The sequence below is a fragment of the Sorex fumeus genome, unplaced genomic scaffold (genome assembly GCF_029834395.1).
Source record: "Sorex fumeus unplaced genomic scaffold, SorFum_2.1 ptg000054l, whole genome shotgun sequence".
In the NCBI taxonomy this organism is placed as follows: Eukaryota; Metazoa; Chordata; class Mammalia; order Eulipotyphla; family Soricidae; genus Sorex; species Sorex fumeus.
Genome location: NW_026606111.1, coordinates 34,499,245 through 34,522,738, shown reverse-complemented (window position 1 = coordinate 34,522,738; position 23,494 = coordinate 34,499,245). Strand labels below are relative to the sequence as shown.

Below are 23,494 nucleotides of genomic sequence, written 5' to 3'. Positions count from 1 at the left end.
ATCCACCCCCTCCCCCACAAAAAACAGTCAAGCATTAACATTCCATCTTATTTCTATAAACTGATCAAGGTGAACACAGAGCTAAAAGGTCTCTCAATCTGGACCCCCTGATTGAGAGTGAAAAATAGAGAGATAAAATCATGATAAATAGAGTGGCTAAAAACTGGAAATAAGTGAGTGAAATGAGCAGATTTTAACTCAGATGTATAAACCTTATTCTTATGCAATGAACAGCACCACCTTTAAAGTTCACTATCTTTCACAGAAATGTAAATGAGGATCTATAAGGTATTAAATTGTTGTCTTTTAAGAATCAAAAGATATTTGACTTGCTACACTGTTTGCAAGGGCTTTAATAGTGTGAGGACTGTATTAAACAGGATGCTAAAAATGATATTTTACAGTCACACTTATGAAATTATCCAGAAAACCCTCCCCTCTGTTCAGGATGTATTTGAGTAAATTCTAAGAGGGGAAATAAATGGTGAGTGTGTTTTATTTTTTGGAGGTGGAAGAGAGCTTTCAACCAGGGATTAAATTAAAGCTTAATATTTCTATGCCATGAGCCACTTGCAATCTAGTGCAATATTAGCCTTTTTTTCCATATGTTTAAATATATGTCTTAGAGTTCTTTTGAGGAGTTTGGGCCACATACATTTGTGCTTACTCCTGACTCTGTGCTCAGGGATCATTCCTAACAGTGCTCAGATGAACATATGTGGTGTTGGGGAAGAAACCCAGGTCAGCTGTGTGCAAGGCAAGCACTTTACCTGTTGTACTACTTCTTCCACCCTGTTTTAAAACATAATCTTAAGACATAATACTTAGGGATATATTAGGAAACCTATTACTTTGAAATTTAATTCAACACATATACATTTTTAATTATATTGTCTTTGTTATGGTATAAGAGAATAATATTGAACAAAAGGAATAGCTGTCACCAAAATTTTTTAAATTTGCTTTTTTTTTTTGGCTACATCCTATTTGTTCCAGGGTTTAAGTCTGTGCTGGCTTTGTGTTCAGGAATCACTCCTGGCAGGCTCAGGGGACCATGTGAGATGCTGAAGATGGAACCTGGGTCAGCTGCGTACATGACAATGGCCTATGTGCTGGACTACCTCTCAAGCCCAGTCACTATAATTTTTTAAATAAGGAGGCACACGCACACACAGACATACACACACACTGTGTCTCCTAGCAGAGGAGCAGTGATTAGAGATGGTTGGGGACCACCAGAGCTATATTTGGCGGTATTGAGATCATCATGTAGTGCTGGAATTGAATTCAGGTTCTCACATATGCATTGCTTGTTCTTTACCACCTGAGTTATTTCTTTAACATCAGTCCTTAATATAATTTGAAAGTAGTGATGGATATAATGTTGTGAAAAGTCCACAATAATTGCAATGAACATGAAAAGATCTGTTACAGTTACAGGGTTCCGACCCAAGTTTGATCCCTCCACCGCTGTCAGAAAGCCCAGCAAGCTACCGAGAGTATCTCACCTGAATGGCAAAGCCTGGCAAGCTCTCCATGCCGTATTTGATATGCCAAACACAGTAATAACAAGTCTCACAATGGAGATGTTACTGGGCCCACTCGAGCAAATCGATGAACAACGAGGGGACAGTTATTCAAGATTAAAACGCGATATTCACCACCCCCCCTTTCACCCTTTACAAATCACACAGGCCTCAGTTTAAGAATAATTCAAAACTTAAAGCAAAAAGAAACTGAAAACTGGTCTCTAGTAGGAAGCTTACAATAGTGTTGGGGTGGGGTGGCGACACTGGGATGCTGGTGGCAGGTGTTTCATGTATGAAATCTATTAATAACAGTTTTATAAAATCCAGTGCCTAAAATGTAATAAAATATTTTTAAAACTTTCTGAGAGACTACTAACTCTTCTAGATAGTGTTCTCCCATGAGGAGTTGAAGGAAGTTATCTTAGCAAATCCTTCTCTGCTAGGATCTCAACATCATTCCTCTTCAAATTTTTTTCTTTTCCTCACTTTTGTCCACTTGGCATGTACATTTGTACATGTATATGCATATCTGTAAGTACACACATAAACTTAGATATATATGAATATATAAGAGTCCTCAATATGCCATCAGGCTACACTAACACGTAACAGGGACGAATGGAGATGTTACTGGAACCCGCTCGAGCAAATCAATGAACAACGGGATGACAGTGATACAGTGATACAGTGATACATGAATATAAACATATACCTAATCCTTCCTCGAATTTAAGTTCTATAACTGCAGTTGAGTTTCGCCCCCTCTATCATCCCTCTTTAAAGTTTTATTGTAGCTTAGGTAAAATGCTTGTAAGAATGCAAAAAATAATGTTTATTGTTTTGATATACAAAGTTACTGCACTTTTGGGGCTGGAGCAATAGAACAGCCAGTAGGGCATTTGCCTTGCACACAGTCTACCCAGGTTCGATTCCCAGCATCCCATATGGTCTCCCGAACACCACTAGGTAATTCCTGAGCATCGCTGGGTGTGACCCAAGAAGAAAAAAAAAAAAGTTATTGCACTTTCATCCACTACCCAAGACCCTTCACCACTGGCTTTTTGTCACTTCAAGTCCAACTCTCTCCCCTCCCTCATTTCTTCCCCCCAGCTTCTTGGTAATGTGCTTGTTATGAAAGGTCAAGGGTTTCTTATCATCTTATTATCTTCTACTATCTATTCCCTTAATTAGTTTCTCTATACATCACAAAAGGTAAGACCATCTGGTATATGTTGATTTCTCTCTTTCCCTTGATTTCTCTCTCTCTCTCTCTCTCTCTCTCTCTCTCTCTCTCTCTCTCTCTCTATGGGATCCTTAACTCTCCAAAAGAACTTTTAATAAATATTTTTGGAGAGAAAGAAAAAGTGAGGAGACAAGCTTCTAAAATGGGGTCACTATTGACAATAACATTGTGATAATCATGGGATCAGGAATTTTAAGGAACATCTTGGCATTTCAGAGCTTAGTTAGCCATGTTGGAGATACAGCCTAGCATTTAAAAGACTAAGAATGACGAGTTTCTTAACTACTATTTGATCACAAATAAAGCTATCTGCCAATCTGTTCACTGGTGTGTGGGGTCTGAGTGTAAACAAAATAGAGTGGGAATTAATTCTCTTTGCCAGGGGTGAAAACAATTCATGCCACAAGTTCACTGCTAGGGAGTTAGAAACATACTAGTGCCTTCATTTATTCATGATGATCAGTGTGCTAAGAAAAAAATCCGAGTCATTTGTGTCCCTTCCTTGTGTACTTACCTATGTACTGGTGCCTTTGTAAATGACAGCATACACAATAGTCAAGCAAAATCTCTGAATTAATGTCATCTAACAAACCTGGACTTGTAGTATTTATCTAAACTCACTTAGAGTGCTTCTTGATACTCAAGAAATAGTATGTGAATTTCTGGGAAATTTTCCACATAGCTTTCTTCAATTCAACAAAAAAAATTAACATACTAATAAAAAGTTTTTGGTACTTCAGAATCATTCATTTCTTATTATCATTAAGAAATATAACATGTAATAGCTATGTTTATAAAACATTATCTAATATCGTGGGAGGGGGCCTGCATTGGCCCTTTGCTATTTACCAACCCTCAGCTCCACACACACTTGTGGTTAGTTTTAACCACTGACCCTTATCTTATCCCTTTTTTTTTCCATTATTTGCATCTTAACCAGAACAATCTTGCATGAGTGCAATAAAGGAAGAGGCCATATTTTGTTGTCAGAGAAAGCAAAGAAAATCAATTTCCAGCTTATGGATGACAGCAAAGAAATAATATATTCAATACAATCCTGACTAGCGACTGATTAATTTATTAAAATAGTTAACTAAATGAAATAAAAACAATTAAAAATTTTTTGGTTTGGGGGCCACATCTGGCTTTGCTCAGGGCTTACTCCTGGCTCTTAGATCAGGGACCAGTCCTTGCAGTCTTGAGGGATCACACGGGGTGCCAGGGATAAAACTTGGGTCAGCACATACAAGGCAAGCTCCTAATTCGCTGTACTATCTTTCTGGTGGTCCTCTAGATAGGGTTCTTTTAAAGAATGATGCACATATTCATTTTAAATTTTATTTCAGCTTAAAAAATATATATGTATAAACATCTACTAATCTTTTGAAGGTGCATGAAAAATCATTTATTTGAATAAATATATCTCTACAGATTAAAGTTTCATGGCTTCTTCCTCCAGAGTGTATACATAATACATTATTATAATTTCCAGTCAGTTTTATTTATTATATAGAAAGAAATTAAATATACTTATGAGAAAATGTGGACTCCTCTCATATTTTTAGTGCTTACCTTAACTTTTATAAATTTCGCCTACATTAAATTATAAAAGCAATATTTTTACAGAAGTTATTCCAAAGTATTTAAGGTGGCTTTAGGACATTAATTCTTTTTCTTTTGAACACATACTTATTCTATTTACATAATACTATTAAATTTATGTAATTACAGGTATTAATAATTGGCACCAACCAGTTTGAGAACAAAGACAACTAATTTGCTTAAGCGCCTAATTTTCTGGTGGAACAGAAATGAAAGTCTACTTCTACGGATACCTACAAGCCTACTGCTGGCATTCAGTATTTTATGAATGGAGATTAATATCACTGACAAGTTAAAGGAAGTTAGGAGAATTTGTACAATTTCTACTGTTTCACATTTTATAAACTACACATTTTACCCACAGAAAGTTGTTTTTAAAGCAAATCTGTCAGGGGTATGGTGCTGCCAACAGGTCAACCTGTACCTGTGGGCAAGTTTATCAGCAGCCTGATGTTACCTTCAGGCTTCCTGATACCCCAAAATTGCTGCTGTGCCTTTGGCCAGACCTCAACAACTTGGGATTAAGTTTGCCAAGAAATTAAGCGGCCAAAAGTTAGGTATGTGAGAGTTACACCCACACACCACCTCCAGCTCAGTTATACAAGCTTACTCAGAGTTGGGATGGCTACCTTCCCCACTTCCCAATACACATGGAAGAACTGGCAGCCACCTCCATGAACCAACTCCAGCGCCACCCTGTAAGATCTACTATTGGCCTTGCCTCAGAGACCCTTAAATAAATTTCAAAAGAGATCAAAAGCCACACTTAAGCTCAGACCCATACATGACTGAACAGTCTGGAGTAAATTGGAGGGGGCGTGGTGCCCTGTGCCCGCCCAAGCAGAGTCCCCAGCAGCCACTTCCTTCCACAATCCAAAATTGCCACTGTACCCTAAGCTTTACTTCACTGTCTCAGGATGGACCTCACCAAGATATAATCTGCTGAAAATTTTGTAATGTAGGTCTTAGCGCACCAACAGCCCTGTCTCAGAGACACAGCAGCAAGTCCCAGAAGACACCACCATAGTGCCAAAGATCTCTCCGGGCCCCATACCAAGCCAACATCACTGGGGCACCCCAGATGGAGCAGGTGCAGTCTCACCTACTCCAGATGGAATCCTGGTGACCAAGAGCTTCTACAAGCAAGGCCCAAGTATGTTGGTTCCAGGACTACATCTCCAGGCTGCATGGCGGCAGGGGACCTGGGCTGTTCCTCCTCGGGTTCCTGCCTGCCCAGAAGACTGGCTGTCATCTCCACAATTAGCCTCCGGGCGCCATCTTAGCTCACCAACAGCCCTGGTCCAGAGACACAGCAGCAAGTCCCAGATGACACCACAGCACCGTAGATCTCTCCAGGCCCCAAAACGAGCCAGTATCACTGGGGCACCCCACATGGAGCAGGTGCAGTCTCCCCGCCTACTCCTGATGGAATCCCGGTGACCCAGAGCTTTCAAAGCAAGGCTCAGGTATGCGGGTTCAGGACTAGATCTCCAGACCACATGGTGGCAGAGGACCTGGGCTGTCCCTCCCCGGGTCACCACCTGCCCAGAAGACTGGCTGTCACACCCACAATTTGCCTCCCGATGCCATCTTAGTGCACCAACAGCCCTGACCCAGAGGCCCCCAATATAATCCCAAAATGAATTAGTGCCATATAGAGATGTCTTTGGAACCCAACATTTATAATCTAGAAATTTGCATTTACAATTGCACCCACGTGAGCTCTCATGATATTCAAAATGAGCTCTGGAAAATATATTATCTAGTATCTGTCCCTGGCAGATAGGCTTGAATGGTGGTGGGAAAATTCGAGCAAAATTAATGCCCCAAATTAGAGAGAGAGTATTGGAGAAATTGTCTGCCATAGAGGCAGGGTGAGGACTGCGATGTGTGTTTGTGGGGGTCGGTGGGTGATACTTGGGATACTGGTGGTGGAAAATGTGAAGTAGTGGAGGGATGGGTGTTTCATCACTGTATGGCTGAATCTCAAACATGAAAGCTTTGCAACTCTATCTCATGGTGATACAATAAAATAAAAAAGTAATATGGAGTTCATGCCCAATTCAATCAGCTTAATCAATGGTTGAACAAATAGCAGTACTCCTACATTATTTAAAAAAAAAATAAAGCATATCTCTGCACCTCTGGGGTCTGGTCTCTGAGACACTTTTAGGAAAACCAATGAGCAAAAACCATTTTGACAATAATAAGGTCAAAGATATCATTATATGATATTTGCACTGATGTTAAAAAAATTAAAAATGCAGAGCTAAGAATACTGGCACCAGACCTGGGGAAATGGTTCAAAGAGAGGCAGTGCCTGTGCAAGTCCCTGGGGTTCGTGCCCAGCATCACATACTCCCCACTTCCTAGCACCACTTGGTTCCAGCAGTATCACATTGCTCAGACCTAGCATTTAACTCTCAGTCCCACCTCCCGATAAAACACCACTGGGACCACCCCCACCAAGTACTTCTGGAGAGTAAAGGCCTCCAATCCCAAACGTTGGCCCCTTAGCAGGAATCCAAGTAGAGGCACCAAACATCTCTGATAATTCTATTGCCTTTCCTGATGCTAAACTTTAAAATTGTTTTGTACTTTAAAAAAAAATAAATGGGAACAAAGAAAATTAACTGTCATGAGACAAAGAAATTGGGCCTTGAATTGAGTGCTATTTGCAGTTTTATTCACTTTTACTTCAGGACTCAAGTGAAAGTTTTCTTGAACATTAACAAAAGAACTTCCCTGTTCTAGAAAGATCGAAAGCCTGTGCTGCCAATGACAAAATATGAGCATTCAAGAAAAAATAAGAGTGGTTTTAAGTATACTTAAGTAAGACTCGACTGCGTTATTTCCCAAAGTGGGTGGCACTATCCCATTAGAAGGCACTAGAGGTCTCTAGGGCGGCAGCAGTAGCCTTGGGGTCAATCAGAAGGCACTTTCAGCATATTCACTTAAATATGGTAGATTTCCAGGTAGGTGCTGAATGATTGTTTCTGTGAAAAGGGGGAGGATGGCCGTATTGATAAGTCTGGGAACCTCTACTTCTATTTATTATCTCTACCCCCAGATCAACGGAACTCAATTTTTTGTTCCTCTCTCAATTTGAGATAACATGTAGTTTCATAAACCTGTGAAATGCTTATCTTAGTAAATCCATGAAATAGAAGATTCATGTTTAAAACTCAGGCAGAAAATATCTCACATGATAAAAGTACATTTTTTAAAAACATTTATTTTTGAATTTATAAAAACACATGCTTTTGTTTGGTTTTGGGGTCACACCCAGTTGTGCTCAGGGATCACTCCTGGCATAGACTGGGCCATCTGGGATAGAACCCTGGTCTGCCTCATGCCAGGCAAGCACCCTACCTATTACTATTGTTTACTACCTAGTATTATTACTTAGTATCTAGCACTGTAGCACTGTAGCTTGTAGCGCTATCCTCCCATTGTCCATCGATTTGCTCAAGCAGACACTAATAATGTCCCCATTGTGAGACTTGTTGTTACTGTTTTTTGGCATATCGAATGCGCCACAGGGAACTTGCCAGGCTCTACCATGTGGGCGGGATACCTCGGTAGCTTGCCAGGCTCTCCAAGAGAGATGGAGGAATCGAACCTGGGTCAGCCACATGCAAGGCAAACGCCCTACCTCCTGTGCTATCGGCTGGAGTGATACCTAGCACTATTACTTACAATCTAGAAAGTAAAGTAAAGTAAAGGCCCTCCCGTTGATCGTCCTTGCTCGAGCGGGCCCAGTAACGTCTCCATTGGAGACTTTGTTGTTACTGTGTCTGGCATATCGAATACTCTCGGTAGCTTGCCGGGCTCTCCGAGAGGGGCGGAGGAATCGAACTCGGGTCGGCCATGTTGGCCGCTTGTAAGGCGAACGCCCTACCCGCTGTGCTATCGATAGTACTAGTATCCATAGTACTAGTATCGATAGTTACTAGTATCGATAGTACTAGTAACAATCTAGTACTGTTGCTTTTATAGTACACTACTGTACTATAAAAGCACTAATTTAAAAGAAAGTGAAACAAGCTTTAAAATATGTGTTTAACTGAAATGTGGAACACAGAGATGAACTCTGAGAATTGCCAAGTGCAAACTTCATGAGACAGTGCAGCACCAACTTCCTATTTTCCAGCTCCACTGCAGCTGTGTATACAGCACATCAACACTCCTCTGCCGACAATGTGTACATGTCGCATCACCAAAATATGCAGTTCTATTTTAAGCACTATTTTTTTTGAATGCTTCGTCTATTCATTCTAAAGTACTGAAGGCAGTAACTAATCTAATAGAAAGTCATTTGGGTTCCAACCAAATGCCTTTGCATGTTTAGAAGTAACTTCTAATAGCTGTAGCTGCAATTACCCATGCTTTTAAAAACATGACTAATGGCAACTATGATTCATCTTTTTCTGCCCCCGGGTAAATAAAAAGTGAAAATTTACCACAAACGTTAGATGTCGATAATATGTTAAATTTTATAAGTAATTTTTGTAAAATTTAGCAAAAAAAAAAGGATTTCTAACCTAAGGTGGCCTCACCTGTGAAGCCTTGGAAGTGCTTTGCAGAACAGAATAATCTTGCAATATAGAGCTATTGCAGTAGTCTCTGCATGGGTGGCCACTAACCAAAGATGGTATTATCAACTAAAGTCAAGTTTTGCTTGGTGTTCATATTCCAGGTGTTTGATCAGGTGGTTAAGGAGCAGCATTAGCATCGTCAAACAGAATTCACTATTTGTACTTGGGAGAAAAGAGAGAGGTTGTATTTCACATTAATTAATCTCTTAATATGTGCCAAGTCCTCTAATTACTTCATTTAATTTTCAAATGCCTTATTATGTTTTACACCCCCATTTTATAGATTGTAAAGATAATATTTGTACTGGAAACTTATTTGTGCAAGATCACAAAGTTAAATGGTGGAACCAATGATGGAAACCAGAATTATCTCAATTTAGAATTGTTTTAACTTCTTCATGGCAAAGGAAAGTAAATGTATTTGCAAAGAAAATCACCAGGTTTTAAAGAACAATTTAGCCATAAGAAAGTAAAAGCTTTAGCAGAGCTACAAGAAGTCAAAGTACACTGGTGCTAAAATATAGAACAAGTTTCCAAGCTCTGCCAGTTATGGCACTATGACAGAAATAAGGCATGAGGTGTGGATATGTGGTGCACATGAGGAAAGACATTAGAATATCTATTATAGCCTTATGTTATTGTGAATGTTTAGGGTTCTACACAAGAGACAAGAGATACCACTCTTATAGAATCCCTAACATAACCTTCTTCACTCGAATAAGTTCAGAGAAATATACTGTTCCCAGTGGAATTGGTCTAGGAACTGGTGGGACTGAACCCATAAGTTCAGAACCTTCTGACCCTTAAGCTAGTGAAGAGCCAAAGTACACAGAAATAGGAAAGGAGCTTTACCTTTTTAAAATATACTTTGTTCCCTACTTGGGAACAACTCTATAAAGGTTAGACTATGAGAAAATAAAAATTGATTATATATCAAGACATCTCCAAGGAAAGTAAATTCTCAACCCTGAAATGTAAAGAACCATTTCCACCCCAGACCCCGGTGCATGGATCCACACAACAAAGGAAAGGATGGCAAGATCACAGCTGTGCAGATAGAGATAGCAAGTCACAAGGCTCTAGCCAAATACTTAAGAATATAGTCTTATTTAGAAGTTTCACTTGAGTGAATTGAGACAAGAATCGAGTGTCTGGTAACTAGAGATAAATGTATATAAAACTAAGCAAATAAAACAAGAAAACTATAATGAATCCTAAAGAAAAAAAAAAGCTGTTCACAAATTGAAGAGCAATGAGTGCAATGTACCATCATCTTTTTTCACGTTAAAATAACCACTTAATGGGGGTATAGTGCCACCAGCAGGTCAAGCAGTACCCGGTATCCTCAGGGAAAGTGCATCAGCAGACTGGCAGTACCTTCAGTCTTCCTGATATCCCAAAATTGTCACTGTGCCTCTGGCCGGACCCCAACAACTTGGAAACAGGGTTCCCAAGAAATTAAATGGTTAAAAGCTAGGAATTTGGGAGCCACACCCACAAACCACCTCTGGCTCAACTAACATGTTCATTTGTTGGCTTATTTATCAGAGACCCATAACTAAATTTAAACTTAAACCCATAAAACTCAAAAGAGATCAAAAGCCACAGTAATCTCGAATACAAGTAAGGTTGAACAGACCAGGGCAAATCGAGGGGGCGGGGGCGCGGTTCAGCCTGGTATCTGCCCAAACAGAGCCCCTACCAGCCCTTTGCTTCCATAACCCAAAATCACCTCCATGCCCCCAGCCAGACTCCACCATCTTGGGATGGACCTCACTGAGATATAATCTGCTGAAAATTCGGGTATGTGGGTTTTGTGAGTGAAATCTTGAGGCTTTCTCAGGGTGCTACTTCCCCCCACCTCCCTATACTTTCTGAAGCCTCAGCAGTCACATCCACACCCCAAAGCTGCCACTCAGTTAAAAAAAAAAGCTACTCCAGACTACCTTCCTGATAAAAATAGTGATTACCCTGAACAAACTCAAAAACCTCTTAGGACCTGTATTGCTAATCATAACGAGAGAGAGAGAGAGAGAGAGAGAGAGAGAGAGAGAGAGTTGCCTGCCATAGAAGCAGGCTGGTACAGGGGGTGTTGAGTGATGGTAGGAGGGAGATGAGGGACATTGGTGGTGGGAGGTATGCACCGGTAGAGAGATCAGTGTTGGATCATTGTGGGACTAAAACCCAATCATAAACAGCTTTGCAGCTTTGTAATGGTCTATCTCGTGGATATGCAATAATTTTTTTAAAAAAACAGGCATTTAGTGATCAACTAATTAAAAATCACAAAATGGCTCTATTTTAAGACTGAACAATAGGAATGTGTATGTGCTAGGGAGTGATATGTGTAAGAAACAGATATTAATATGTCTAGGAGCCAAAAAATGCCAAATATTGTCTCCATGGTGTAAAACAATGTGAAATTAGGAGAACTTCCTGTGATAAATACAAAGCATCTTTCTGCAGCCCAAATATGTGGTTAATCCCATTTATTCTGAATACTACTCTTCTAGGGAGTGCTATTCCTGGCAAAGCTCAGAAAACCAGGCAGTACCAGGGTTTGAAACAGGGTAAGGCACACCCTTTACTAATAGAACCCTATACTCTCCCTCTTACCCTTGAAAGCTGCCTGTTTAAAGCAGTTAATGAACTCTGGCAGATTTTAATCCTAGACACAAATAGGAAATAATATGTTACAGAATTTACTTCACTCAACTCTAGAAACCTAGATAATAATCTATATTTTAGTTTTACGATAGTTATATTACATTTAGATTAATGATAATCACTGACCTGTGCTATTTTTTAAATATGCTTTCTAGTATATTTTAGGAGCAAGTATTTCAAAACACAAAAATTATTAAATAGGGACTCAGCTCAGGGATATGTCTGGCATGTGCAAGTATCATGAGTTTGATTGTGGTACCATGTGGCCCCAGAGTACAGTCTGATGTGACCCTGCTATATTGTGGTGAACCTCAAGCACCACCAGAGTGGCCCTGATGCGTTCTGGCACTGTTGGTCACAAGCAGCACTATGTTACCAGGCCCTAACATTGACCTGTCAACTGCTGTGAAAGCTTTCCCAAGAGCAGACCCTGGGTATCCTGACCTCTGCTTGGGAGGACTCCCTATTCAAAAATACAATTTATGCAACAAAAAGTGCACATCGAGTCCCTCACTACAGACTGTAAAGAGGAGATTCTGAAAAGAATTCCCGTGTCTATCAGATTGTTCAGAAAAATTTTCACATTATATGCCACATGTTAGGCTGGAACGATAGTACAGCGGTAGGGTGTTTGCCTTGCGCGCAGGTGGCCTGGCTGAGCCAGGTTCAATTCCTCTGCCCCTCTTGGAGAGCCCAGCAAGCTACCGAGAGTATCTCACCCACGCGGTGGCAAAAGCCTGGCAAGCTACCTGTGACTTATTCAATATGTCAAACACAGTAATAACAAGTCTCAAAATGTCACTGGGCCCTCTCGAGTAAATCAATGAACAATGGGAAGACAGTGTTACATTGCTACATGCTACATGTTATTAACAGATGTGGAATGAATACATTACATTATGACCAGCATTTTTTAAAGTGGACCTTAATGCAATGGAATAGGAAGGAAAACAGTGCAAAGCATGACTTAAATGCAAGAACTGACTCATATGATTTTACTTATACATTTAAATATGAGGAGTTAAAGTTATGTGAGTACTAGAATTGGGTTACAAATTCTATTTCTGATTATGGCCAATCAAAAAGAAAAAAAGTTTGAAAATCACCGTCTTCAAGGGAAAACATGGTATCAAACAAGTGACCCAATAGATCTGTCCTATGGGTAGAGAGGAACTGGGTCCAGGACCTGTTTCAGAGTGTGGTGCAGGGTTGAGACTTAGAGACTACCCAGATAATTTTTCAACAGAGGCTCTAGATCAGCACCAAGGGAAAGTCACATTGTGAGTTCATCAGGAATCCTAAACCCAAAGAAGACCAAACAGAGGGGCAGAGGTGCTGTAGGATGGAGGTAGAAGTGAAGCCGCGTGGGCCCAAGAAGTCAAGGCAAGAATAAGAAATAATGTATCACAACAGAAGGATATCATGCTCAGCATAGTTAGGCAGAAGGAAAAAGACAAGTCACACTGGATGATCTCACTCATCTGTGGTGCACCGGGAAAGAGAATAAGGGACTAGATTATATCAACTGATAACCAACTCTTGGCACTGAAATACATACTGAGATCTCCAGATTTGGGTTAGGGGGAGTAGTCAGATGGGGTGTGACACAGGTGCATGGGCGGCAGTTCTTGATGGTGCAGAGATGAGGTAACTGTTCACACCAAGATCATAAATGTCTATTTCACTGTAGACACATGACCTTAAATATAATTTTAAAACTATCTTTAAAAATTATTTTTAAAGAATTATTTTAAAGATTTAAAGATTCTTTAAAAAATTATTTTTTAAAGAATCTCCTGCCCCCGCACCAGGCTGTCTTCACTGGGGCCCCTCGGAGGAGGGCAGGTTGAGTCTCCCTTCCTGCCCCAAGCAGAACCCTGGCAGCTGAAAACCTCCAGAACCCAGTCACAAGCCATGCTCAAGGCCACTCTCCACATATTCGGATGAGCCCCAAGCATGAAGGAACCAGCAGAGGAACCCAGGTGTGCGGGACCCATGGTTGAAATCTCCAAGCCTGCTTGGTTTGTGGCTGGGCCTCCTCCACCCAGATCCTCCATTTTCCAGTAGCTTGGCAGTCACACCCACAAACTGCTCAGGCACCATGTTATCTCATCAACAACCGAAATACAGAGACTCTAAAACAAAGTTCCCAGAAGAGAGTGACACAGTATTGCAGTATTTCCTGGAGCGCATGGACACATTTAATCCTGTTTTAATCAGTTTTAATCCTGTAAAAGAGATTAGGGGTTACCTCAAAAGCTTCTATCCCTCTTGGAGAGTCCAGCAAGCTACCGAGGGTATCCTGCCTGCATGGCAGAGCAGCAAGCTCCCCGTGGCATATTCGATATGCCAAAAGCAGTAACAATAACGGGCCTCATTCCCCTGATCCTGATAGAGCCTCCAATATGGCAGCATTGGGAATGACAAGTAAGGAGAGGCTGCTAAAATCTCAGGACTGGGGGACAAATGGAGATGTTACTGGCGTCTGCTCAAGCAAATCAATGAACAATGCAGGATGACAGTGATACAGTGATCTTTATTTGGCTTTGAAGCCATTAGATTCAATAGAGATAAGAAAAACTGACAGGAACAGCACCCTGAACCAAAAATACTTTATGTCTTGATGACACAATTTCCAAAAGTATTTCTTTAAAAGTAACTGGGGGCCTGGAGTGATAGCACAGAGGGTTGGGCATTTGCCTTGAACATGGCCGACCTGGGTTCAACTCCCAGCATCCCATATGGTCCCCCAAGCACTGCCAGGAGTAATTCCTGAGTTCATAAGCCAGGAGTAACCCCTGTGCATCGCCAGGTGTGACCCCAAAATCCAATAACAATAGTAATAATAATAATAATAATAATAAATAAAAGTAACTGGGCATCAGGACAAGCAATAGCAATTAGATAGCAATAGCCCAGCAAGCTTCCCAGGGTATCCTGCCTGCACGGTACAGCCTGGCAAGCTCCCCACGGCATATTCAATATGCCAAAAACAGTAACAAAAATGGGCCTCATTCCCCTGACGCTGAAAGAGCCTCCAATACGGCCAGCATTGGGAAGGACGAGTAAGGAGAGGCTGCTAAAATCTCAGGGCTGGGACAAATGGAGACGTTACTGGCACCCGCTCAAGCAAATCGATGAGCAATGCAGGACGACAGTGATACAGTGATTTAAATCACTGTATCACTATTTATATAGTAATAATAATAATAATAGCAAGCTATTTAAATCTTAAATCTATTTAAGATTTTCTTAGGAAATCATAAAAATATGGAGGATGTGCTATAGCATGTTATCACAAAATAGAATAAGTAAACCAAAATTAAATTATGAACCATAATTTAGGAACTAACTTCAGAATATATGGCATTAAACAGTTTCCCAGCCTTCTGCTCCTAACTTACCTGTCTTATGAAAATGGAAGTTAAACCTTCTCCAAAGATCAGATGTGAGCACATTCTCTCCATCTTCTCTAACCAAGGGACAGGCCATGGCAGAAAATCAAAGAGCTAAGAATTCAAACTGACTTCAATAAAACTATAAAATCTTTCCCATATCAATAAGATCTCCAATGATTGTAAAAAAGTAAAGTTCACGAAATATTTTCAATATGAGGGTTAAAAGCTTTGGGCAGGGAGATACTGAAGTTGAAACAATTATTTTTTTAATTTGTTCATAACTTTTACTTTCCTCATATTTTTTCTTATGATAGTGAGTTCACTGTAAATTAACTAAAAACTAACATAAGTGAATTAAAAATTGCTCACTGAATTGTCAGAAGTCCAAATCACTGTCTGTAGGCTTCATCAAGAATTTCTTTTTATTTTTTTAACTTAGGAAGAAACAACATTAATTCACTCAAGCTGAAGCTTTCCTACTAGAAAGCAGCCTGCATGGCGTTTCGTTTGGCTTCCAATTTTGAGAGTGATTTAGGGACACCCATGTGGCTGTAACGCTTTATAAGCACCTTGCCTTCTCAGTCTTCTGGCTGTTGCTCATTTATCTATTGTGGCAGACCTATTTTAATCCTGTTCTTCTTTGAACTTTCTACATTTCTCTATCACCAACAAAAACTATGTCTTGAAAACATATTTTATTCTGAATGAAAATATTTTTTTCTGTTGATAAAGTTTTTTACATTACCATGCACTGCCAGTAAACAGGAAGTAGCTTAAAGTACAGCCTGACAGATATGAATGCCCACATCTCCTCCTGGATTCAGGCAGTTCAAACTCTGCATACCCTAAACCTTTTTTGTTGTTATTTTGGGCCCACACCTAGTGGTGTTCAGAGCTTACTTCTGGCTCTGTGTTCTGTGATCACTACTGGTGGTGCTCAGGGAACCATATACTGTGCAGGTAAACCCAGGTCAGTCAGGAGCAAGGCAAGTGTTCTATCCACTGTTACATCTCTCCTGCCCTCAAACCAAACCTTTTATTAGAATTTCCTACAATCTTACTGAAAGACCACATACCATCGTCTCAAAGTTCCATCAAGAGATTTCTTTGTCCTTTATTCCTTAAATACAACTGTCCAGTCTAATTCACACTAATTCTTAAAACTTTCTGGAATTCGTCATTGGTTCCCTATTGCCAGAGTCCCTATTTCAGGTTCTCATCTGAATAAACAGAAAAGGCCTAATTAGTTTTCCTGGTTCAACTTCTGGAATCGACTCTCTACATGTGGTCAGAGATTCTTCCTAAAACAAAATCTGTCACACAGAGAAGCTTGCAGTCATTTTATGACTCCTGTCGAGAAACAGCCATCACCTATGCCTGTGTCAAAGTGATCCAAACAGCTGGAGCAAGGATCGACGTCCAGCTGCCAGCGTGAAGAAGCAAGGGCGGAGCCTCAGTGAGTTGCACCTTGAATGTGTGGTGGAAGCCTGGGTTCTTCCACAGATAAAATGTAAGAAAAATAAAGGAACAAAGAGGAAATAATACATTTTAAAAAAATAATTCAGGAACACTAAAAACAGGAAGAGGTGATGGTATGAGTGTTGGAACATTCTATGACTGAAACTTGAACAGTTTGTAACTGTATATATCATGGTGATTTAATTAAAAAATTAAATTTTCAAAATAAAATTAACTAAAATTTTTAAAAGGAAGAGAACTACCTTTATGCCAATGATGTACACTTGGTGAACAAGAAACACAAGGACAGAGATCATAGATATCAGAGTATCTCGTGGGAACAGTGTGACTCACCCGAGAGCATCTCAAGGTGTCAGGCAATATTCTATTTCTTGAGTTGTGTTGTTACCAGGCATTGTTTTAAAATACCGAGAAACAAGTTTGTTCTCTGGTGTTTTGCTTTTATTTTACAGTGAAAAGACTAAAATACACACACAACTGATCCTGTCACTGCCCTGTTGAAATCCTCAGTGGCCTCCCAGAGCTTGAAGGGAGATTTCCAAGCTGTCACAAGGTGGCCATGAGGCTTGAACCATCTGTTTCTTTACTCAAATTCAGTTCATCAAGAGCACTCTGCTTTTTTACATCATGGACTTTGAACAAGTTATTTCTGCTCAAAACAGTCAAAACATATTCTCCTCTATCCAGATTTATTTGATTGTTACCTTCAGATCCCAATAAAAAGAAACCTTCCCCAGTACTCTGTACAACCCCTAGCCCCCAACCAGCCCCGCCCCACTCCAGATCCCATTATATACTGTACTTTCCAAACACTGGCATTCATAATTTGCATTAGTATTGTGTATCTGTTTATATATTCTATTGGTAATCAACTCTAAGCAAAGACATATAACGTGTCCCAATTTTTTATCCCTAGTAATTAGCATAATATCTAGAGCAGAATAAGTACTCGTTAAGTGTACAGTTGATGATTTTGCACACACATTTATAAATGAAAAATGACTTTTACTATCAGCAATTCAGAGTAGGGTGGGGAATCTCTTTTCTGCCAAGGGCCAATTGTATATTTATCACATCATCCACAGGTCCCCACAATACAGGCAGAGGAGGAAGCAGGCCACACACATGATTTTGCAGGTCACATATGGGCCAAAGGGCCCACATTCCCCATGCCTGAATACGAAGAACAAGTTAATGATCACACAATAGCTAACATCTTATGCCAAGTACTGTTTCATTAACTGATTTAATCCCCTAAACACTATGAGATTAAATATAATAGCACCAAGTTACAGAGGAGGAAAATGAGTCATGAAGAAGCCAAGTAACATGCTCCAGGTCACACAGCTCATAAATGAGATCAGAACACCCATGGTTCAGTTGCATAATCCTCATTTTTAATCTCAATAAAGTATCATCCTCCATCACTTTGTCTCATTACCGTTTATTTCAAAGATTGAAGCAGGTGGTTTTAAAGTGAGTAAAAACAAAATGCTATTGAAGTTACTGATATGACACACCCATGAATCTACACACAATTTGAGATGATGGATGGAAAATTCAAGGGATTAGAGAGGAGAGAATACCAGGTGCAGAAGGAGCACTTCAAAGAGCAAGTAATGTGAGACTCTCCGTTAACTATACACTAAGACGTCAAATCCTGACATACTTCCTACCAGCTTCCAAGTGGGTCAAAGGTACAATAATACCTCTGTGATTACAAGCTGGTTTCCAGAGTAAAAGTGAGGTCAGATGAAAAGAGTACGCACAAGAAACCAAATCAGATTTAAAGTTGTACATAGATCAGAACTTTAATTATTGGTAAGATAAGATTTTTGATAAAAATACAATCATTCAATCAGTCATTCATTCAAAGTGACGTTATGTGTTTGTAGTCATTATACTGTATTTGGCTTTCAGGACACAAAGGTTAATGTGATGATAGTGCTACTATCTATAAGCTTATGCGCTAGTGAGAGAGGTAAACCAATCAAACCAATCAAAGTTGTCCAGGCACAACTTTCTGTCAGAACTTTGCATAAGTTCCTGAACATGGAGGAATCACACGAAAGAGTCAGAGGGGTAAAAACTGAAGGTTTGTATAAAAAAGTTTCTTCTAAGCAACTTGAAAACATATTTCCAGTCACTTGCTTCTTACAGCAAACCCATAAGCCACAAGAAATGATAATTATGAGAATTGAGAGGAATGAGGCGTTAGAGAAGATAAACAGGAGCAAGAAAAATTAAAGCTAGAGATCTTGAAATCTGAACAGAGTTTGAGAGACAGGAAGAAAATATGGGAGAGATAAATTTGGGATCTCTGCAGACAGAAAGACCAGTTCAGGGGTGGTATGTAAATGATTAGCAGCCAGTCTCAGAGCAAAACTAAATTGCAAGTACAAGTGTGGGTGAACCCCAGTGTGACTATGAACCTCAATGTCATCCATAAAAAAATTTGACACTAAAATCACAAAATTCTAGAGAAAAGAAAAAAGGTTTATAATTGATAAGCTCTGGTTTGGTACAAGATTCATGGTATTGTTACACCAGCAGGCTGATCTTTTCTTTTTCTTTCTAAAGATACATTTTACTATAAACCTTACTCATGCTCCACAATGGCATAATCAATAAAGGGAAAATGTTTTCATAGAGCAGTTGGAGTGAAGAACTGAAAAAAAGAAAAAGGACAAAGATAAGGAAAGGCCATGAAAATAGCAGCAGCAGTACAAAAGCTATATATTAGAGAAAATGAAAGATGGCAAGCTGATATGTAATAGAGTCAGAACCACAACACCTCAATAATTATAGTAAAAACATATATACACCAAGATTTTATAGGCCCCTTTAATGAGGACAGGTTCAGAAGACTGAAATCCATGTATCTAGTAACAAAGCAAAGATAAACAAAGTAAAGATAAAGTAAAGCGGACAGAAGAAACAGTCTCTTTTACACACCACACAAAAAGTGAAATATCTGTTCTCTCCCACAAATTGTGTCTTTTTGTATTCTATATCTTATCTGGGTTCAATGGGTAGCAATACATCCAAGACAAACCAGGTACCATTCTGTACACATGCTTTCCTTCACCATTTAAATTTTAGTGGGCCTCACAATCACACAGAGGACTGACCTTTTAATGAGCATCTTCTTCTGAGTTAAAGTAGAGTGAATTTGAGAAGGCTCAGGAATCTGTTTTTCCATGTCTATGATTCTGATAAATCATACTTTATGGTGCACTCAATTCTGAGCTTGCTCCTACCTCAGCTTGGGATGCATAATTTCTGCATACTGCAAAGAAGTTGTCTGTGCTCTCTTTAGAATAAGAATTTCCTTCACCTCTGTTATCTCTCTTTGTAGAAGTCCACATTTTCCTTAGAAATGTCCCTCCTTCAATCTGTCTTACTTTTTAAAAGAAATCATCTTTTGAGAAGCAATGCTCCTTACCCAATCATTCTGGTACAGATTTTTGTACCTTAGTAATACTCCTTCTCAGCCTTACTCTCTTACTTGTGGTCTTTATTTCCTTCCTCGGTTAATATAATAAACTTCTACCAAGTTCCTCTGTTCTCAAATCCCCTCCTCCAAGCCACCTCACACACCAAAGTTTCTAAACCACAGGTTTACATGAGATAAGTGATGATCTGTCCTTTCCCTCGGCTTTCGGCTCTAATTCAGCACACTTACATGGGAAAAGAAAAGGAAAAGATGGGAGACTGATATAAACATGGCTAAAAATGTCCCTTAATGGATATGGCAGAAAGAGAAGAAGTAAAAAGTTCCCCTGGATGTATATGAAACTCTGTGGGTATGCTCATTCCACAATTATTCTGTAGTAGTTATAAGAGCTATAAACTATTAAGAAGAACTCAAAGCCAGCAAGATTATACATCTTTAGTAAAGTTATAACTGAAGTATTATTTATCAAATAAATTCAACATTAAGCAAAAAATCACTATGAGGCAATATTGAAAAAGATGCACATATACATGCAACACTTTCCAACTAACATTTTACCACAAGAAATGCACAAAATTTAAATGCTATGCTTGGTAAGTTTTTTATGCTAGAAAATAGACTACACTGAACTGAATTTGATAGTGTTGCCTTTGACTGTGGGGGGTGAGGGGAACTTATTTAGAATCACATCGAAAGAACAACAAGCTAGGGGCTGGAAAGATAGTACAGTGGGTAGAGAGCTTGTCTTTTGCACATAGCACACCTGGATTCGATCCCAAGCATCCCATATGGTCCCTGTAAACACTGCCAAAAGCGATTCCTGAGTGCAGAGCCTGTAAGTCCTGAACATACTGCATGTGGACCCCAAATCAAAAACAACAAAAAGAGCAACAAAGCATTTCTTTGGAATTAAGCACAGCACCCACTCTAACAACTATAAAAGCCCAAGCAGCATTTAAAAAGACAAGGGGGTGCTGCTACCAGGGTGGGAGAGAGCCACTGGTCAAGAAGTCTCCTGGGCTTTGTAAAGAGCAGGAGGTATCAATACTGAATCTCACAGCCAAACAACAAATCTCACAAAGAAACAGCTTTAGCTTTCACTTCAACTGGGTATGATTCTAGCTGTTGTAAAATATCTTAAGTTTGGCATTAGAAAGCAGCATTATTAAAGCCGCTTTCTCCTTAGTTGAACTATCCGAGAGACAATTAGTCATCAGTTCTAGCCTTCCATTTCCAAATAGCGAAAGAGGGTCAAAGGGAATAATTACTTCCTTACCTATTTTTTAAATAATGGTGCATTGTAGAATATAAATCTCAGCTTTCATCATTGAGAATCAACATGTTTATATAGTATGTTAAGTTCACCTATGAAAGATCAACTCTAGGTTTCACCATCTATTTGTGTCTCCTTTGTCCTAATATACCTAGGCTACAGAATAAAAAGAAGAAAGAAAAAGAGAGACAGAAAGCAAGACAGGGAGAAGCCTAGGAAGAAAAAATACTGAAAGAGTCGGAGAACTGGGGGGGATGGGTTTCTGGAGAGCTATATTCACAACATCTTCTGGATTTGTTTCCTTGAATTCAATGGATTCCAGGTGCACTCTGAGCTATGCCTGACAGTTGTCAACACTGTAAGGTCATGAGAGGAAAAACCTAATCTTTTTATTCACAAGGCTGGGGCTCCACATGTCAGGACCCAGCTATACCCATCCCCTCTGATTCCCAGCCTGAATGTGCAATTTAGAAAAGCATAAAGCCTGTGAAACAGCTGTTGGAGAGCTGGTTTGCAGCCCAGCAGGCCAGGCTGAGAAAGACAGGCTGGCTCCTCCCTTTGGAATGTGCAGCCAGGAAACGGATTGGTTTGCTTCAAGATGCCAGAGGCTTTCCTTTTCTCTCTCTTTACTATTTCATTTTCTTTCTCTGATACACACTCAGATGTCAACCTCTGAAATTCCGTAATCCACAGGCAAAGATTTAATAGGTGGTCTGTTGTGAATAAAAATACAATTACTTCTCTGTCTGAAAGTTCAACTTTCTTTGTTTCCTTCACGAGTTCTGATTTCCTGTAGCTGACTGGCTCCAATGCAAGGGTGAAGTAATTTCTTTCCTCTGTGATTTATTTTCTGGCGATAATAAAAAAATATTGTAAAGGGGGAGAGAGCAATTCACAACAATCACAAAAGAATGATTCTCAAAAACATAACAGAGTGAAAAACTGCATGTCAAGAAATGAGAATAGGGCTACCCTACTTCTGTGAAATAAAGTTTTTCGGTCAGACTTTCAGCAGGCACAGAGTACAAAGAGTTTTACGTGCATTATCTCATTTTATCCTCGGAACAATCTAGCCTGGGAAGAATTGCCCACACTTTGTAGAAGCAGAAATGGAGGTTTACAGAGAGTAAGGAACTTGTCTCATGAAATGACACAGTCTAGATGAAAGCACAGCTCTGCCTCCAAAGACCACTATGTGCCCCACAGTTATCAGTGTTTAGACAAGAGCACCCCCAAAATATACTGCTCAGAAATGTGCATTGGATGTGCGTTTAAAGCTTTAAAAACAAAAAAAAAAAACTTTGGTTATAATCCAACCTTAAATCTCTGTTAAATGCATTCTTCTCTTTTAACAAGGGAAATATGATCCATTTAACCAACACCGTTGTGAAGTCACTCAGGATCGTCAGTGTTTTTTAATAATCATTTGAACGAGCTTTTAACTGCAGGTTTTTTTTGGCTATGGAAATCACTGGAAGAAGGATTAAGACTGTATATCACGCCATCACAACTCATGATCATTACTTAACTGAGATAACAATGCAGAGGAAAGGGGCTGAACAATAAGTAGTCATTTCATTCTTCTACATAAGAGGTTCCTAAAATCTCTTATGTTATTTGACCTATTGCCCCATTTTTAGAAAAAAATCACTCAGCAAACCCCTAGTGATCTACCTTTGTTAGTTATACAAGAGAAACACACAAGAGAAACACTCTCAACTGCACATAAGGCTTTTACCACCTCCCCAGATCCTTCCCGCACTCTCCCAGAGACATTACATTCCACTTTAAGAAACACCATTCAACATAAATGCTGCTGACAGGGTAAGCAAGGTTGGAAAAGCAGGTAACCCCGGGGGGAAAAGTCTATGCTCACCCCCTCCACCTCAACCTCAGTTTGAGTGAACATTACTTTTGCAGATGCTCCAAGAGATGCTGCTATTATCCATTCAACAAAAATCCACTGTGCTAGGTAGGTACTTGGGGATATATGTCTGAGTAAAACAGCTAGTTTTGTCCTCATACAAGTCTGGAGCAAAAAACAACATTAAGCCATTCATCACATATACACTGAGGTTGTTGTGAGAGCTCATCATGAAAATCCCAGGAGAAACACCTTGCTAATTCTGGCGTTGAGTAGCAGTTCTACAAAGCAACTATTCTATTTTTAATTCCACGGACACTGCATACTTCAAAACAGAACTGAGCCCACTTTCTTGTTGCTGAAAATAAACCAGGGAACATGTCG

The 23,494-nt window shown here is 39.7% G+C and overlaps 1 protein-coding gene across 3 annotated transcripts in view; it reads right to left on the bottom strand.

Moving 5' to 3' along the window:
• Positions 1–23,494, bottom strand: part of DSE (dermatan sulfate epimerase) — a 79,660-nt gene that overhangs the window by 14,777 nt on the left and 41,389 nt on the right. The window lies entirely within an intron of this gene.